Source organism: Ceratotherium simum, chromosome 32 (genome assembly GCF_057802395.1).
Source record: "Ceratotherium simum simum isolate JZ-2026a chromosome 32, ASM5780239v1, whole genome shotgun sequence".
Lineage (NCBI taxonomy): Eukaryota > Metazoa > Chordata > Mammalia > Perissodactyla > Rhinocerotidae > Ceratotherium > Ceratotherium simum.
The window spans coordinates 4,741,814-4,761,402 of record NC_141931.1 but is presented as its reverse complement, the minus strand read 5'-3'; the positions used below and the strand labels follow the sequence as shown (position 1 = coordinate 4,761,402).

Here is a 19,589-nt window from a genome sequence, read left to right as displayed (position 1 = left end):
TGTAAGCTCTTGAAGATGTAAAGGAAGGCCAGCAAAAATATTAACAGGACTTCACAAAACAAAACTAGAAAGCAATGAAATAAGAAAAGAAAGATAGGAAAAAGAACCAATTAGAGAAGAGAAATATAGTACTTGAAATAGCAGTTCACACAGTACAATCTCAGTTCAGTACACGTGCAACAACCCCTCACACACAACTTCATGTTCAGAATATGAGTCAGAGATGCTTGGTCATCAAAGAGAGTCTCAAATGTGTGTGTGTGAGGTGGAGAGACAGAGAGAGGGAGGGAGAGGAGGAGAGGGGATGGGGAGGCCGAGGGGGATGGGGAGGGCGAGGAGCAGAAGCAGGGGAAAGAGGTGAAGGTGTTGAGATGAGGGCACCTGGAGGCCTGCCCCCGCTCCGTGACCAGCGTTACTTAACCTCCCAGAGCTTCGAGGCCTTTTCTGTACAACGAGGATAATAATGACCATGGTAGGGTTGTGGTGAAGATGGTGGCCATTTTATGTAAAGTATTTTACCCTTAGTAAGAGCAACTTAGCAAGGAAGGAAAGTACCTCGACACTTTCTTAAAAAACCATATTTTTAATAATAAAAAAGATCATGGTACCTTACATGTCGCCTTCCTTTGCTATCAGGGTAGTGTATTCTCTGGATCTTCTGGTCATGGAAATGTCCTGTAGACAGGTCACTTCTGACTCCTATCAGTAGAGTCTTGTTGTGGGAACTGCCTGTGAGCGCTTTCCCTCACTTGCGGGGCCGCCATTCTGCACACGTGAGTGAAGCAGAATCAGATGGCCACGCTGGTGTTTCATTTGCTCTCTTGACAGGAGAAAAATGTTTCAAAATGACTTAATGCTTTTACTCTCTAGAGGCTTCCTTGTAAGTGCTCCCTCTTAATTCAATAAAAACTTATCTGTGTTAATAAATGTCTCCGTCTGCTCCAGCCTTGGAGTTGCTCTCGCCCAGCGTGCCCCCGTCGTCTGATGGGCGAGATGCCTGGTCTGCTTGCCTCCTGGGCACTGGACAGGACCGTGTGGCTGACCGTGGGGCAGGGCTCATTTCCAGTAGTTGATGCCCTCTCCTCCCAGGAAAAGAGAGATCCCTGATTAAATAAAACACGGCAGAATTAGATCTTCCAACATAAACAGAACCAGAAACACCTGTGCCTGATCGCCTGGGGCATGTTGGCGACCTTCGGGAGGGCAGGGTTAATGTGAAGAATTCCATACACCCAAGGTGGCCTTGGCATCAGCACAGACAAACAGCCTAATACGAGATAACCTAACAACCTTTCTCTTCTTCCTTTACCTTCAACTTTTAAAAAATTCTAAAATATTTCAAACAGCCAAGATAACAGACGAACATTTTGCTAAATTTACATCAGGTCAACTGAACTCTATAAGAAATGAAATGTTATAGATATGACTAAAACTCCACCCCAAAACTTCCCCTACACTCTCTCCCCAGAGACAGCTACTGTCTTGAAGTTTACGTGTATTTTTTTTTTTTTACTACTGATAAAAATAATAAGAATAAAAAGTTTACACATATTGAGGTATATGGGGAAGCCATTCTGGTTTAAATCTGATTCGGCCTAAAACTTGTTTTTCCCAGAGCAGCTTGACTTATGACCCACCAAACGTGCACTGTACATGTGCTTCAAACGTTTTCCCAAAGCAAAGAATGCCGTCTTGAAAGATAGAGCTGGATGTCTCCTTCTTTCTGACGCCAATACCAGTACTTCTTTGAAGATAAGCTCTTCTTCCCAGAGAAGCAAGGTCAAGTTGACCTGCTATGTATATGCTAAACCTTGGCAAAACATCTCCTTGTGACTTTGGAAAAAAATTGTATTCGTGTCGTGCTTGGTGTATGGTCTTTATTCTGAAATGATACATAACTATGCGGTAACCAATGCTTCCCCGGAGTGGTTTCTTCCCTGGGGAAGAGAGTTTCTGGGCCAGTCCTCACATTAGGCTCAATAAATATCACTATCTTTCTTATCTATAGATTGGTTATTGATTACTTGTGTTGACACTACATATCCATTTGGTAGCCATAAACTTTGTACTATTATATGATTTAAAACTTACATGAATGGTATCCATACCCTGTTGCATCTTGCTTTTTTCACTTAGTATTATGTTTTTGTGATTTCACTCATTTATTTTTGCCACAAATAGTTACATGGTACCAAAAATAAACCAAGTACTGTTTTAGGTGCTGGGGTGGTAGGACTGAAACAAAAAAAAAAAGGACAAAGACTCCTACCCTCATGAGACAGACAATAAAAAAGATAAATACATAAAATATATACTATGATATATATGAAATATAGTATATATGAAAAATATACTATGGTAATGTTAAGTGCTAAGAAGAAAAGGAGGTAAGAAGTATGTATGTGGGGTGGAGAGTGAGATTGCCAATTTAGGCATCATGTGTTTCAGGTTAAATGCCATGTTGGTTATCCCTGGGGAAGTGACAACTTTGTTACACAGAGGGCTGACTGCCTCGCACATCTTTGTTCACAGCTCCTTTGGGATTGCTGAGTCATAGCGTGTGAGCATCTTCAAACAGGTGCACCCCACTTCCCTCCAGGATTGTACCAATATATGCTCCCACCAGCAGGGTATCAGGATTACCATTTTGCCACATCCTCACCAGTTCTTATCAGACTTCTAAATTTTGCCTTTCTGAAGGGTATAAGAGATAACTTGTTGCCATTTTAATTTTTATTTCCCATAGTATTACTATGGCTGAGATCTCCATATTGGCCACTTTGGTTTCCTTTCTGGAATTGTCAGTTCACATCCTTTGCTCATTTTTCTATGGGGGTGTTTGTCTTAACTTTATTCATCTACATGATTCTCTTCTATGGTGTGGATTAATCCTTTGTCACTTACAGGGACTGCAGATATATTATCCCTCTCTGTGGCTGGTCTTTTTACTTTGTCTATGGCATCATTCATGATGCAGGATTAACACTAATCTAATCAAATGATCAAGCCTATCATTTGTCATTGGTGCATTTTGTTTCTTTAGAACAGTTTCCCTACCCTAACATCATAAAAGTATTCTTCTATGTTTTCTACTAAAAGTTTTATAGCTTTTCATACAAGTCTGTAATTTGTGAATGAAGTAAGATAAAAACCCATTTTTATTTTTCTCTATAGAGATGAAATTGTCCCTGCACTGTTTATTGAGTAGTCCACGTCTTCTCTGTTGATTGGTAATGAGACCTCTGTCAAATGCCAAGTTACCAAATATGGAACATGTTTCTGAATTGATAATCTGTCCTGCTGGTCTGTTCATCCACCCTTCACCAGTTCTACTGTCTTTATCATCATAGCTTTATAATAAGTCTTAGTATTTACAACAACCCCTCACTTCTCCCTGCCATTAGTCTGCCACAAAACCACCTTTGCTATTCACGGCCTCTTCTACTCTATCATAATAATTTTAGGATTAATTTGGAAAATTTCCAGTGAGGAGTGGAATTGCATTGCATTTATAAATTAATACAGGGGAATTACTAACTTTACAATACTGAGCCTTTCCATCATGAAGATAACTCCTCACTTCTTTAGGTCTTGTTTATGTCTTTCAATAAATTTTATAATTTTTTATAAAGACCTATCATTTTTGTTACATTGTATCTGATTGCTATTTTTTGTTGCTATAGAAAATATGGTCTATAATTGCACTTATTAATAGTTTATTGCTGGCATATAGAAGAACTATTAGGTTTTGTACATTGGTCTTATATCTAGCAACCTTGCTGAATTCTCCCATAAATTTATCCGCAGTTTGGTTAGTAGTCTAAATAGTTTAGATACTTATCTAATACTTATATAACAGTTTATCTACAGATAAACATATTATCTTGAACTATTACTGGTTAGGATTTTTTCTTTTCCAATGATCACAGTTCTTTTTCTTACTGCTAGAACTTCAAGATTAATACTAATTAGAAGTTGTGATGGTAGATATCCTTATCTTGATCCCGATTTAAAAAGGAATGCTTCCCATATTTTACCAGTAACTATAATGTTAACTGTACATTTTTGATAGGTTATTAGGTTAAGAAAGTTCCCTTCTATTCATAGTTTACTAAGGATTTTTATTTGTAATGGGTTTTGAACTACATAAAATTTATTTTCTGTATGTACTGAAATGATTACATTATTTTCTCCTTTAATTTATTAATATGGTGGGTTACTCTTATATTCTATTAATTATTTAGAAGTCAGTTTTAAAATTTACCAATATGGGTTTTTGTTTGTTTTCTTGTGTTATTTAATTTCTTTCATTTTTTTTCTTTGTTGTTGAGAACATGTATGTTAGATGTTTAATATATTTTAAAGTTTTCTCTGTTTTTAAAAATTGCATGCATGAATGAAAGAATGTGTATTTTCTAATTATTGGATCCGAGGTTCTCTCTCTGTATATAGACAGATATAGATATAGACATATAGATCCAATATATAATCTTTGTCTTTATACTATTCAAATCCCTATATCATTTTAATTTTTTGCCAATTTTATCTATCAATGACTAGGGGAAGGGTGTTAAATTCTCCTGCCAAGATTGTAGATATGTGAATGTATCCTTATAATTCTGTCCACTTGGTATTTATGATTTTAAATTATTAGGTACTTAAAAGTTCAGAATTGTTATGTCTTGTGTTGAATTTTGTTTTGATCATTATGTAACCAACTTCTTTTTCCTAATAGTGCTTTTTTCCTTCAAGTGTATCTTATCTGTTATTAATATAGCTTTAGCTTATTTAATTAGTATCAATCAGTATTTGCCTTTGCTGTAACATTTCTGTGTCATTATGTTTTAGGTATGTTTTTGTAAACAGCATAGAACAAGATTTTTAAAAATCCAGTCCAAGCTTCTATATTGTAACTGGTGGTAAAATATGTTAAAATCTATCACAATTAGTAAAATATTTTGATTTGCTTTTATCACTCTCATTTTTCATTACATTCATTCTCATTTGAGACAAACAAAAGCTGAGAGAATTCATTGCCAGCACACCTGCACTATAAGAAGTATTAGAGCCACTTCTTCAGGCAGAAGGAGAATGATACCAGATGGCAATTTGGAAGTACAAAGGAATGAAGCAGGCCATACGAGTAAATTAATAGGTAAATATAAAAGGCTCTTTTCTAATGTTTTAAATTTCTTTAATTGATAATTGACTGAGTAAAATAAAAGTAATAACTGGGCCTGCCCAGTGGTGCCGTGGTTAAGTGCGCATGCTCTGCTTCGGCAGCCCGGGGTTCACAGGTTCAGATCCCAGGCGCGCCCCGACACACTGCTTGTCAAGCCATGCTGTGGCGGCATCCCATATAAAGTATAGGAAGATGGGCACAGATGATAGCTCAGGGCTGATCTTCCTCACAAAATAAATAAATAAACAAATAAACAAATAAATAAATAAAAGTAATAACAATATGGTGTGTGGTTTATAACATACATAGGACAATTTAGAACAATAATAGCATAAAGGATGGAGAAGGGAAACCTAAGAGTGCTGTTATGAATTTCCTACACCATTTATGAAGGGATTTAATATTGTTTAAAGATAAACAGTTATAAGTTAATGACATACACTGTAAACCCTAGATCAACCACTAAAACAAAAAGGACATACATAATAAGCCAATAGTGGAGATAAGATGGAATCATTAAAAATACTTAATCTAAAAGAACGCAGATAAAGAGAAAAAAGAAACATACAAAAGATGGAACAACCAGAAAAGAGATCATAAAATGATAGATTTAAATCCAATGACATAATTAAATCCATTAAATGTATATGGTATAAACACTGCCATTAAAATGCAAAGATTGCTATATTGGGGGTGGGGAGGAGCAAGACCCAACCACATGCTGTCTACAAAAAATCCACTTTACGTATAAAGCCACAGATAGATTAAAAGTACAAGGATGGAAAAGATACTCCATGCAAATAGTAATCAAAAGTAAGCTGGAGAGGCTATGTTATTACCAAACAGAGTAGATTTCAGAGAAAGAAATATTACCTGAGATTATATGAGAGGGACATTTCTTTTTTTTTTTTTTGGTGAGGAAGATCAGCCCTGAGCTAACATCCATGCCAATCCTCCTCTTTTTGCTGAGGAAGACTGGCCCTGGGCTAACATCCGTGCCCATCTTCCTCCACTTTATAAGGGATGCTGCCACAGCATGGCCTGACAAGCGGTATGTCGGTACACGCCTGGGATCCGAACCCTGGGCCGCTGCAGCGGAGCGCGTGCACTTAACCGCTACGCCACCAGGCCGGCCCCAAGAGGGACATTTCATAATGATAAGGAGGTCAATTCATCGTGACGATGTACTAAAACTAAACATGAATGCACCCATTAGCAGAGCTTCAAATCCCATGGAGCAACAACTAGTAGAAGTAAAAGGAAAAATAGACAAGTACACAATTATAGTTGGAGATTTCAACACTCCTTTCTCAGTAATTGTTAGAACAAATAGAAAATCAGTAATTATCCAGAGTACCTGACAGCACTATCGACCAGCTTGACGTAATTGATCGTTTAGAGAATATTCCATCCAACAATAGCAGGATTACACATTCTTTTAAAGGTTACACACATCATTTACCAAGATAAGCCAAATTCTGGGCCATAACACAAGTCTCAATAAGTTTAGAAGGACTGGAATCATACAAAGTTCATTATCTGAACACAATATAATTTCACGCAACTAGAAATCAGTAACAGAAATATATTTGAATATGCTCAAATATTCAAAATTTAAAGAACACACTTTTAAATAACCCATAAGTCAAAGAAAAAATATTTTGAACTGAATGAAAATGAAAACATAACATAAAATTTATGGGATTTAGCCAAAGTAGAGGGAAATTAGAGGGAAATTTGTAATATTAAATGCTTATATTAGGAAAGAAAGGTCTCAAATCAATTCACTGTGTCCACCTTAAGAAAGCAAAAACAAGAGCAAATTAAACCCAAAGTAAGCAAAAAATAATCCTAATAAAAGTAAGAAAAGACATCAATGAAATGGAAATAAAAACAAAATTTAAAAACAATAAAGAAAATCAATGAACTGAAAGCTGGTTATTTGAAAAGATAAATCAATTGGTAAGCATTTAAGCCAAACTGAGCAGAAAAAAAAATTGACAGGCATTCCTAACTTGGTTTCTGGCCCCCTTCCTCCATCTTAAAACCTATCAATGGTGGATCAAGTCCTTGTCACATCACATCTCTCCAACCCATCTTCCATCATTACACCTCTCTCTGACCACGACTGGGACAAGTTCTCCATTTTTAAAGACTCCTGTGATTAGATTGGGCCTACCCAGAAAATCCAGGATAATCTCCACATCTTAACATCTGTTCCCTCAATGGCACCAGCCTTCTCTGGGATTAATGAGACTTTTGCTCTTCCCCTTCCTCCTCAATAGTGGTTTAGAAGTTATATATTCTAACCTTACTATTTTGATATTTACTTAAAATTTTAACAGTTATATTGATTTAACAAGATCTAAAGTTAATTGATAGCTTTAACCTCCAGTGGAACAACACAGGAATCTTAAAATTCCTTCACTCTTACCTCCCTATCCTATCTTTCCTGTTACTCTGATCTACTATTTCAATTCATCTTGTTGTTATAGTCCCCAAATAAGTCATTATTATTGTTGTTCTATTACACAGTCAATGCTTATTTAGATCTGCCCATGTTTTCTCATTTACTTTCTCGACTTTGCTTCTTCTATCCTCCTTCCTTCCCTCTATTTCCTTCTTACTTAGATACGTTTTTTGGTAATTCTTTTAATGAAGGCCTGTGAGTGGCAAATTCTCTAGATTATTTGTTAACTAAAACTGTCTTTAGTTTTTCCCTCACTCTTGATTGATAGTATAACTCTAAGAAGATATTATTATATTATCTTTTGATCTCTATTGTTGGCATTGAGTAATCTACTGTCATTCTAATCATTGCTACTTGGTGTGTGATCTCTTCTCCTTCTTTGCTTTGCAGATTTTCTCCTTTTATTTAGTGTTTAACGGTTTCGCCAGGAAGTATCTTGGCGTGGATCCTTTTCATACTTACCCAGCTTGGGATTCCTTGGGATTCTTCCATTTGAGGGTTCATGTCTTTAATCAATTCAGAACTATCATCCATTTTCCTTCAAATATTTCCTCTAAACCTTTCTCTCTATGCTCTCCTTCTGGAACTCTTATTATGTTTGTATTAGACTTTTTCATTATCTTAAACTCTCTTTCATATTTCTGTCTTTCTGTCTGCTGTATTTTATGTAATGTCGATATCTCTAATCTCCTCAAGTGTGCTAATGTGGGGTGTAATCCATTCAACTGAGCTTTTCATTCAATGAATAAATTTCTCATTTCTAGCAGGCCTCTTTAGTTATTTTTCAAATCTTTTCTTTACTTATAGTGTCTTGATCTTTCCTCCAGGGTTTGACTCCTTCCATAATGTTTTAAAGCATTTTTAACATACTTTTTTCCCCTCTCTGATTGTGCTTCTATTATCTCAAGTTCATGGGACTTGAATCTTAGTGTTTGTTGTGTCTGCTGGATCTTGCTCACAGTGAATTATTTCATTGTATGTTTTCTAATATTTTAAACTCATGAGTTCATTTTTAATGGGGCTTATTTTCTCAGAAAATACAGTGAGGCCTGTGTTGTTGGCATGTCACTTCAGGGTGATTCAGGATTGCAGGCATTCCAGGGAGATCCGCTGTGGGACAGATTGTTATGTTTACTTCTTGACTAGGAGCTTCCTGAGACTTGCAGAGATATTTGCATGTTTTCTGAGTAGATGAAAGTCATGTTTTCGACCCAAAACCCAAGGGCAAGCCCAGGGCTTAATTTTCTCTGGGGAGACTATTTCCCTAAACTCAAGCTGAGACAGCTTCCTCGTCTTCCCCCTGTGCCAAGAGACAGATTTCTCCTAATCCCCCTTCCCACCGAGAGTTCAGCTCTTCAAAAGTCCTGACTTATACTGCTCAGGATTCCAAGATCTTCTCTCCCGTCTTCAAATGGGTATTAAAACCCAAGCCCCTAGGTTAACCAAAACCAAAAATAAACTCCCAGGTCAGCTCATGGACATATTGCTCTGATTTTCAGTCTCTTCCTTGTTTCAGACACTCGTGATCCCAGCTATGCAATTTTGAAGGGTTAGATGTATCCAGAATTTCTGTGTGTTGTGGCAGGAGGGATTTCAAGTTTCTAGTCCAACATCTTTCTGGAATTAGAAATCTCCTTCTCCATTTATTCACATGGCTACCTCCCAAGAATTATAATTTCAGAATAATCTGTGACTGTTTACACAGCTCCAAAACACATTAGCTAAGTTGACATATTCTGCCAATAATCCAGATGTTTTGTCTACACGATGCCAAAAATCCAGATGTGTGTGTCAGTTCATCTGCTATTTCAAAATATAATAAACTGACATTATTACACACATCGCTAGTTCACAAATTCAGGGATCTTAGGGGCATAATCCTGTCCGTTGTTTGCAGAGACTAATTATATTAGAGTACATAACTTGCATTCTATCACGTAGATTTACAAGGCTGTAATTTTCTTCCTTGTCATTGTTGTTATTCTTGTTTTTTCACAATACAGAATTGAGGTCAATAAGTATTTATTAAACTCTTGGCTGAGAGTGAAAAGACTGAAAAGCCACTCTGTCCTTTGGGGATAGTAAAATCTAGTTATATTTATTAATTCATTTCTTCATTTAATCCTTTTTTATTGAGCACATACCATGTTCCTGGCAAAACAGGGATGAACAAGACAGAGGCCCTGCCCTCACGAAGCGGACCATTTAGTGGGACACAGATAAACAATCACATGAGTACTGTACAATAAAAGCTGTAATAAATGTTATTGAAAGAAGTAGAAGTGCTGGGATAGAGCATCATACACAGTCTCAACTCAGTCTGGGGAAGTCAGGGAAGGCTGTCAGGAGTGACCTAAGCTGTGACCTGAAGGTCAGCCTAGGTAAGAGGGAATGGTGGTGCAGCATGAGGAGGTGGCAATGGCGATAGAGAGAAATAGTTGAACGTGATATCTGTTTGAGAGCTGTAATTTGGTGATGGATATGGGTAGTGAGGGAGAGGAGAGTGTCAAGGCTGACTCTGGCAAAAGAGACTGGGTATTTGGAGGTGCCATTTACCCAGATAGGGAAGCCTGGAGAAGAACCACGTTTCTGGGGAAAATGAGTTCACTTGGGGACATGTTAACTTTGAGATGTCTATGAGACATACAAGTAGAGATGTCAGATGGACAGTAGGATATATGTGCCTAGAGTCCAGAAGAGGTGAGTGAAGGTGGAAACATGGGAGTCAGTGGCATGTAATTGGTATCTAAAAACATGGAAATGGTGAAGATTCTGTAGAGAAAGGCTGGAGACCAAAAGAGGGCCGGAGCTTTGGTCAGGTGGAAGACAAGGAATCTATTTAAAAAACAAAAAAAAAAAACAAAAAAAACCAAGTAGGAGTATCTAGAGTGGGAAGAAATAAGGAGAGCTTGGTGTCATGAAATCCAAGAGAAGAGAGAGTTTACAGATGAAACTGGGTCAACTGAGTCGAATACTTCTAAAAGTTCAAGTAAGATAAAAACTAAGTGGCCATTGGGTAGTGTGAATGCCATGGGTGAGTCGAGCAAAAGCATTTTGGTAAACAGAATGAGGAAGAAGCCAGAATGTGCTGGGTTCAAGTTGTCCATGGGAAACGAGGCGGCAGAGATAGAACGTGCGGTCAGTCATCCTAGGATGGGGCAAAGGAGGGCTGTAGAGGTAAGACTCAACTCAGGAAACGAGACGGAGGAGAACACAAGAAGTTTATCATTACAATTTTGGGGAAAGGAGATTCAACAAAGGCTGGAACAGGTGGGGGAGAACTTCCTGATGAGATTTAGGCCTCAGGGCATGGGCAGAATTTGGATCAACAGGGAGAGGAGGAGGTATTTGTGCCTGGGAACCAGCGCAAACAAAAGCACATGAACAGAGGTGATCAGACGACGAGGGGTCTAAGGAGAGAGTAGCGTAGACTGCTTATGCCTGAAAGAACTGAAAAATAAAACTGGATGGGAAGGGTCGAGTATATCTATTTTTTTTTTATCTGCCCACTTCTGAGAAACACACTCCCCACCTTTAGATGAGCCTCCCCTGCATTCCATCAGTGAGGCCAGAGAGGGGCTGTCATCACAGAACCCACTCCCACCACCAGGGGCGTTGGAGCCAAGTCAGGCCAGTCAGACACCCTCCCACCCAATTCCCCCCACCCCCCACCCCTGCCAAGGGCCCTTGTGGGCAGAAGCTACAGAAATACTCCCCTGGAGAGACTGAAATCAGCCTTCGGAGAGCAGTAGAGACAAGAGAGAGGCAGTGGGCACCGTCCACGGCACCCGAGGCAGCTGGGTCCCACCCGCACCACTGTCCTTCCTGTGGTTTGAGTACAGGAAGCTCTCCAATATACTCTCTCACCCTTAGGCCTCAGCTGGTTCCAGTGAGTACCACTCGCCACCCAGAGTGCTGAGCACACAATGAAGTGGCACCGGGGAACAGGAATGCCCATTGTGGGGTTGAGCTGCGGGCTGAAACGTAGTAGCCTGCCCAGCCACCTAGGAGGTTAGGAGGAACCTCTACCAGGAACCAGACAAACACCCCACATCTTAGAAATAGCCCACCCTTGCTTGTTAGTAACAACTTTTGAAATCTCTAGCTTTTGCTGGTTAATAAATTATGGTTAATTCCATTAATATCGTTTTGAAATGACATCAAAACCCTTTTCTCTGAAGCCTCAAAGATTAGCTCATTAGAATCAAGACACCAAGACGCACTGATCCGAGTAGGCAGAAAAGCTCTTAAGAAGAGAGAAATATAGATGTGGCTGGTGCAACGAGCTCACGTCTTTTAGCCACAGGCTGGAGGTCTGGCTGCCATAAGCCCACAGAGGGAACTATGCTGCCAGTTTATGGTACGATGGCGGTAAGAAGATGGTGGGAAGATCAGTTCCCTTGCCAAAGAAGTGAGAAGGAAGCATTTCCCAGCCCCACAGGCTCGGTTGCCCATTCTATTCTCAGGTTTTGATGACTTATTTGGGTTGCAAATGTGCACACACAGCAAAGGGTCCCCGCTGGCTGAGATGTCAAGTGGCATTTGTTATTCCAGTTCACTTTTTTATGAAGAAGCCACAATAACTCTGGTTCTTATTTAGGGTCTATGAAAGCTGATTTCTTGCATGTGGGGTTCCCATCGCCCATCCAAGCTCCCTGAATTCACAATATACCCAAGGGTTAAACCTAGGAGCCAGGCGTCTTTGGAGAGCGGCACTTTGTAGGGACACTGTAAATGTCTACTGTTGAAGCCAGCTCCCCCTATAAAGAGATACAGTACCTCAAAGATTTCATAACTTGGAAAGTGTTCATGAGATACTATGCAAAGAATTCAGATTATAAAACTGTGTATAGAGTAATCCCATTTCTATAAACATATGCATATGTCTATACATGTGGTCTGTGAGTGTGTGTGTGTGCATACATTTAAAAGATCCTGAAGTGATACACACCAAGATGTTAACAATGGTTATCTTGATGGAGAAAGGAAGGGGATTTGTAGGTGACTATTTTATTTCCTTTTCCTTGCTTAACCACATTTTCCAATTTTCCTACAATAAGCACATATTACTTGGATAATTTTTAATGCCATTTTTTAAATGAGCATCTGGCAGTTTTCTTATAAACAAGCATTGCAAGCCCACAGTTGTAGGGTGTTTTTGGTGGGGGGAGGTGTGTATGCTGTTTGTTGCTATATTGCTTTATTGCAGTGTCCCAGTGGGACATGAGGTGCCCAAACAGTGTCTGATAACACCACATTATCCACATAAAGGATGATTCTCCGGGTTGTCGTTCTCAACTAACCATAAATAAACCCACTAGATAATAGCTGGCTGGCACTAGGGCACATAATCCCTCCATAATCAGTCTTTTACAGTCAGTCCAGATAACTACATGCTCACCTCTTACTGCCTGAAGTTTGGTAGAAACTACTTAAGCACAATGCTTCAACAGACCACCTTTCAGCCCTAGCAGGTGAAATTCCCAATTACAGTGAGATGCCATCTGGTATTCTAAATACTTATTAGTAGTTCTTAAAAGGCCTTACATGCCCACATTCAACCTATTGGCTCTATCCTAAGACAATCAGAATTGAAAAAACCTTAAATGGATTTCTTTCTCAACTGAGCTCACTGTAATAGAAGTATGTGCACACACACGACCATCTATCTATTACACATATACAAAAGTATATGTAGCTGCCTAGTGCCTAAGAGCATGGATTTTGGAGTCAAATAGGCTTCAGTTGATTAGCTTTCGCTCCACCATCTTATTTATCACAATAACACTATGAGGGCAGTAATATTATCCTCCATTTTACAGGTGGGGAAACTGAGGCTCACAGAAGTTAAGGAACTTGCTCAAAGTCATACAGAGAGTAAGTGAAAGTTGGAAACTGAGCCCACATTTACCTGACTCCAGAGCCTGTGTTTTCTCACCTCCTGTCAGATTACCTCCACGATTCCTACAAGGATATGACACTATGGGGTTGTGTACATCTTAAGGACCTGTGTCACCAAGTTGTTTGAGAAGACTATGGTTTTGTTCCCCAGCAAACTCTTCCAAGGAACAGACTAGACTATCTTTCCCTTTTTCTTGTACTTTCCACCAGTGTGTTGTGTGCCTACACACACACGCATAATCTTCATGACAAAACCTCTTGCAATGGGACTAATGGGGGTTTCAGACTCCGCTGGGGCTGCAGAAGAGCCCTTTCCAGGGAGCAGCACAGGTCGGGGCTCACTCACTGCTCCCAGTTATGAGGGATCAAAATCTCCTCTAGAGTCTGAGTTCAGCCCATTCCCTTGTTTGTTAGGATTGTTAGGATGGTGAAGGTTTCCTAAACCTCCTTGCAAACAACAGTTGGAGACACACATGGAGAGTCTGGAGGAGCAGCCATTTTAAAGGGGCTCTAAGGAATTCAAGTGACTTGGCTTCCCTGCCCTTAGTCTACTTCCCAGGGTGGTTGTGAAGCTAGGAGGACAGACTTTGACAAAACACAGTGTGGGACCCCTGTGGAGGTATCATCGCTTCTTGATAGAAGCTGGCCACCGGGGTGGCCATTTTGTAGGATCTGTCAAAGCTCCTAAAGAACACCACCATCCAGGGCCGACAAACGTGGGAGAAAGCATGTAGGGGCAGAGAAGCTGGAAGGGAGTCCTTAGAACACAGATTTCCTCATCTGGAAAACGGGGGTGATCATCTGTAAGTGTGTAGCTGCATCCAGCACAGAGCCTGATGCATAGTGACTCTTCCAAGAGTCTCCAGTAGAGCAAATCGAACTTGAATTGTAAAACTTAATATCAGTCTCAAGACCCAAATATTAGCCTGGCCAGCTGCCCCTCCTGCCAGCAGGTTTACTGGTACAAACAAATCATGTTCCCCTAGTAAGGAGGATCAAGCTGACACATGCCATTGTTCAGAAGGTAATTATCGTAATGAGGGAAAGCAAACTGAATGGAGGGCTAATCCAGCTGCTATGTTGATAAAGCATAATAAAGGTGGCCGCTGTGGAGCACGCCACAGAGTTAATTTGCACTTTTCTCCACCAGCCTGATGCTGCATACGCCACAACTGCCCTCATAACTAAACCGGAGCTAATTACTCATGTTAATTACCCAGCCCTGGGTCAGCTCCCAAGGCTGGTTAAAGGTGGCCCAGAGCTAAGCGCACAGATCCTTCCTCTGAGCAGTGCACAGAGGCTAATTTTGGGTGTCTAAATCTTTGTGATCAGTTCTCACTGCCTTTCGGATGCATTCTCTGCACAGATGAAAATAATTCTGTAGATGAGCACAGCAACGTCCCCAATTCCTCGTTCTTGTTTCCTAAGATTACCCCAGCCCAAAATATTTTTCCTGCTTTTTGTCTCTCTGAACAGAACGTTATATCAGTGAAAACTTTAGCAAAAGTAAGTTAATAAATTGAATTAATAATTAATAAACTGAAAAGCTGTACGTGGTATGATTCCATTTATATAACATTCTGGAAAAGGCATAACTGTAGAGACAGAGGACAGATCAGTGGTTGCCAGGAGTGGGGGTGGAGGGAAGGGCTGACTACAAAGGGAATTTGGGGGGATAGACTTCTTCCTATATGGCCGTGGTGATAGATACACAATACTGTGCATTTGTCAAATCCATCAAACCATGCACCACAAGGAGAGAATTTTACTGTATTTTACTAACTTAAAAATATATTTAAAAAGAGAACAATAAAATTTTCTCTCTGACAGCTTTTCTTGTTAGTTTGTCTTTACTACTAGCAATTGCTAAGATATCTTTTTCTGACAACGGAAATCTTTGAAATTCTAGCAAAAACAGAGAGAAGGGAAACATTGCTTGTTTCACTAATTTGTAATAAATGCCTGTACCTATTGTTTTTTGAAATGATTAAGCAGGTGTGGATTTTTTTTCTGGGAATGCTCAACTAGTGTCTATGGAAACAGAGCGTAGCAAAGGCTTGAACAATTTTCCGGTGAGATCAGTCAAGTCTTAATCTCCATGACGCCAAAATACTTGGCTGCAAAGTGGAAAGTTCAGTCAATTACCAGCTGTTTTGTCTCTGTGTGTCCCCCAATCTATGTGACTGTTCCGAGACAGGTTTCAGATTGTTTGGCTGGTGCCAAGGAGACGCCATCATAGTTGGCAGCTTTCCCCAAAAACAAATTTTCTCCACACTTCCACAACTCCCTTCACTAGGGCAGCTACAGCCTGAAGTTCTTTGTCATCTCATTTCCACAACAGTTGCTTAAAAAAGACAAATCAGCGACTTTATGGTGAGTTACAATACGCACGCATCTTTCTTTTCCTCTCCTTGGAGCCCTCATGGCAACTCCTCAAAAAGGCTGATGCAGCCAGGCAACTTTAAGTATCACAGAGGTCACTCATTATCACAGCAACCTGAAAACTTACAACATTTCCAAAATAATCACACCAGCACTGACAGACAGTGTTGCATTCATTTGTAATGTTAAGTACTTAATCAACAAGTTAAATACGCTTCAGGTTCACCAGAATGATGACAACATCTGAATAGTTTTCTATCACCTAAGTGGAGTTGTCTGATTAGGGCTGACAGATGTATATAAGAATGCAAGTAGCTTTACCCACGTGCTTTTTTTTCCTTGTTGGGAATATGATAATGCGATAAAATTAGATCTTCAGATGCTTGCATGTTTATGCCTTTAAAATTATATGCATACCTTTGTTGCAAAAGCAAAAGGAGAGAAAATAGTCTCAGAGATGGATTCCTACTGCATCTGTCATCTGTCCACAGTGTGGAGGAAAGTCATATCGTGGAGGGAAACCCTGAAACTCAATTTGTAGAGCCACAGACTCTTGGGTTGGCAGAGGCCTTGCGAGTGGCTCTGATTAGCTTTTCTTAAGGCAGGGACAAAAGAACATTCAACTTAGCTCAAGAAATTGGAGTTTCTTGTAAGAGAACACTTGAACTGGGTCTGAGGCTGAAAACCTATAAGGAATCAAGACAGCTCTGGGGACCAGCCACTCGATTTGTCTCTCTCAGGCCACATGATTTTTCTCTCAAGGTATCTCTGCCCCTCTTTCTTCACATGCTCCTTCCCATCTCTCTTAAAATGAACTCTTCCTTTTAGTTGCCTCACACTTTCAACTTGCTCATGGTCCTTCATGACTTTTCAGGTGTCTCCTTAGCATCAAAACTGTTGCGGGCCGGCCCGTGGCTTAGCAGTTAAGTGCTCACACTCCGCTGCTGGTGGCCCGGGTTCCGATCCCGGCGCGCACCGACGCACCACTTCTCCAGCCATGCGGAGGCCACGTCCCACATACAGCAACTAGAAGGCTGTGCAACTATGACATACAACTATCTACTGGGGCTTTAGGGATAAAAAATAAATAAATAAAATTAAAAAAAAAAAAAAACTGTTGCAAACTTGCTGGTTCACATTGTGTTTCCTAGCTTTAAAAGCTGAGAGAGAAAATTTGATTGGTTCAGCACATTGTTCCATGCCAGGCCCAATTATGTATCACTCTCAGCCTGTGAATTAACAGCCCTGGGATCAGATATCAACCCAAATTGCTCAGTCCAAGGTGACGTAATGTGGTAAAAACACAGCCATCTTGGCAGTGGGGGCTCTGAGTGGGCAGTTCCCATTGAAAAGGGAGGGCTGGTCAGGCTGTAGGGTTGCTGTGCCCTTGTCTAATAGTTGAGTCCTCTACAATAGGGGGTTCCAGCCCCACTGCCTACAGCAGCCAGGCAGGTGATGGAAATGAGCTCAAGTGGCCTGGTCAAGAGCACACATTGCATGAATGGGGAAGACTTTGGAGAACTGAAGAACACAGTCTGGTGTAAAGGGGATGAGAAAACTAGCTCCAGTTCATTGGTTGACATGCAGAAAAGAGGGCCTAGTGTTGGCAGGTCTTCCAATTTTTCAACAGAATCCAGACATCTGATATTTATGTAAAATCTCCCAGGCTTTAACGTTGGCTCAAACTTTTTAAACTATGTGGGTCAACCAAAACATTCCCACGCCTCCTCCACCCTTCAACCGACTGATGACCCTCGTCTCCAGTTCCTCCTGAACACACAACAGTGAGGGAGACGTCACCACCTTTAAAGGAAACGCATTCCATTTTCCAGCAGCTCTGGTTGTTTAAATTCCTTCATGTATTCGTATGCAAGTCTTACTTGAAGACAACACCCACCGCACACTGACTTCTCATTCTGTTTCTTCAGAAGTACTTCATGTGGTTCATTCCACCATCCTGCTTGCCCTGCTTTGAACACATCCCAGTCAGTTGATGTCTCCCTCAGATTGTGGTAGTTAGGGTCAGAGGTCAGAGTACCACACAGAGTGTCACAGGACTGTTTCACTTGTCTCACTTGAGACACTATACTACTATTAATTTAAGTAACTTTTGACAGCAAGTTCATACTATTGATCCACACTGCGTTTAAAGTAAACTAAAGCGCTTATGGTGTTTTTCTCATGAACACTTACTAAACCTGATTTTTATCACCCTGCTCTTGACAAGTTGGGTTCTCGGGACCTGAGTACATTCATTGTCCCTATAAAATCCCATCTTGTTAGATTTCACCCCACCCATCACATCTCATTTAGGCCCTTCTGTTGTTGTTGCTGTTGTCCAAACTCTTAACTCGTCTGTGCATAGCCATTGTTTACTTATGATTTATACTCCAACAAATAATGCCAAAAAGCATACCAGCATATCAATCTATCTGTTTTTTTAGATTTGCTTGTCTTTCTTTCTTTAAGATATGTTGTTATTATAGTGTCAAAATTTCACTTTCACTCTGGGATGTCTTTTGATAATTCTTCCCTTTTACTTATCTGGCCATAGGATTTTATCTCTTTCCTTGGGAGATTTGAAATCTATATTTCTAATGTCCAGGGCACAGATCTGGCTGTGCTCTGCACTCCCCTTCCTGGGTGTGGCATAGTCAAAGACGGCTGGGTCATTTTCTCTTCAGGTTCTCATCAGGTCTGCATCTCTAGTCAACTATTCTTTGTTCAACAGAATTAGGTCCACAGCAACAGTCCCTCATTACTCCTTCTGGCTTCTGAGAATTAAAACAGTCAGCATGGTCTGCTTCTAGCTACGATGGAGTGGATGATATCAGATTAATCCCCCACTGAGAACAGCTATAAAAGCTGGATGAAATACAAAGGCCAGCTGTTGGAAGGCATTGGAGAACAACCAAAGCATCCAGGGCCCCACAGGGGCCAAGATCCTGAAGACACAGGAAATGCATTGAAATGGGCCTGGTAGTCCGTGCACAACTTCCCCGCGAGCATTTGCTACTTCTAAGTTTTGCCTATACAGGCCTAACGTCACAGGTTGGTTCCCTAGGACAGAGATTAGTAAGCAAGATGCTCACTAGAAGGTGTTTTAGGATCAACCTCCGTGGATAGGAGAGGAAGGAGGCAGGGTTGTGTTGCAGGCTCGGCCTCTGCCAACCCACAGGGAGCTCTGGAGCTAGGACAACGCTTCAGAACTGTCCGGAGTTGCTGCACAGGGTGCAGGCTACCCCTGGAAGGAGGTGGACCTTGGGGGAAGCAGTTTTCTTCAGCAGAGGCAATCCCCAAAGAGGGCTTATGATTGAAGGCTACCTTCTGACAAGACTCCCAGCAGTTGGGGGAATAAGTCTTTCATTCCTGGAGGGGGATCCGGCCAGTGCATCATTGCATCCATCACATCGACAGACTGAGAAACCCAGCAGGAATCGGCCTCCAAGAGGTTACAAAAGCTAAGCCTTAACTTCAGTAGTCTTATGGTGCTACAAACACAGATGTTGGAGTTCAGGGTGTGCCAAGAAGGAGGGGCACTAATAAACACCCCCGCGTTCAGTTGAGAATGTGGAAGAGTTAGCCCACAGGAGCAGGAGAAAACCTGACATAGGCGACCAGCTTCTGATCAGATCAAGGTGATCAAATACTCTA

The 19,589-nt window shown here is 40.6% G+C and overlaps 1 long non-coding RNA gene across 1 annotated transcript in view; it reads right to left on the bottom strand.

Annotated features, from left to right (window-relative positions):
• Positions 1-564: 564 nt before the first annotated feature.
• Positions 565-19,589, bottom strand: part of LOC147912944 (uncharacterized) — a 40,015-nt gene continuing 20,990 nt past the window's right edge. The window contains exon 4 of the long non-coding RNA XR_015549378.1: positions 565-1,103. This is a non-coding gene — a long non-coding RNA (uncharacterized LOC147912944). The remainder of the gene's footprint in view (positions 1,104-19,589) is intronic.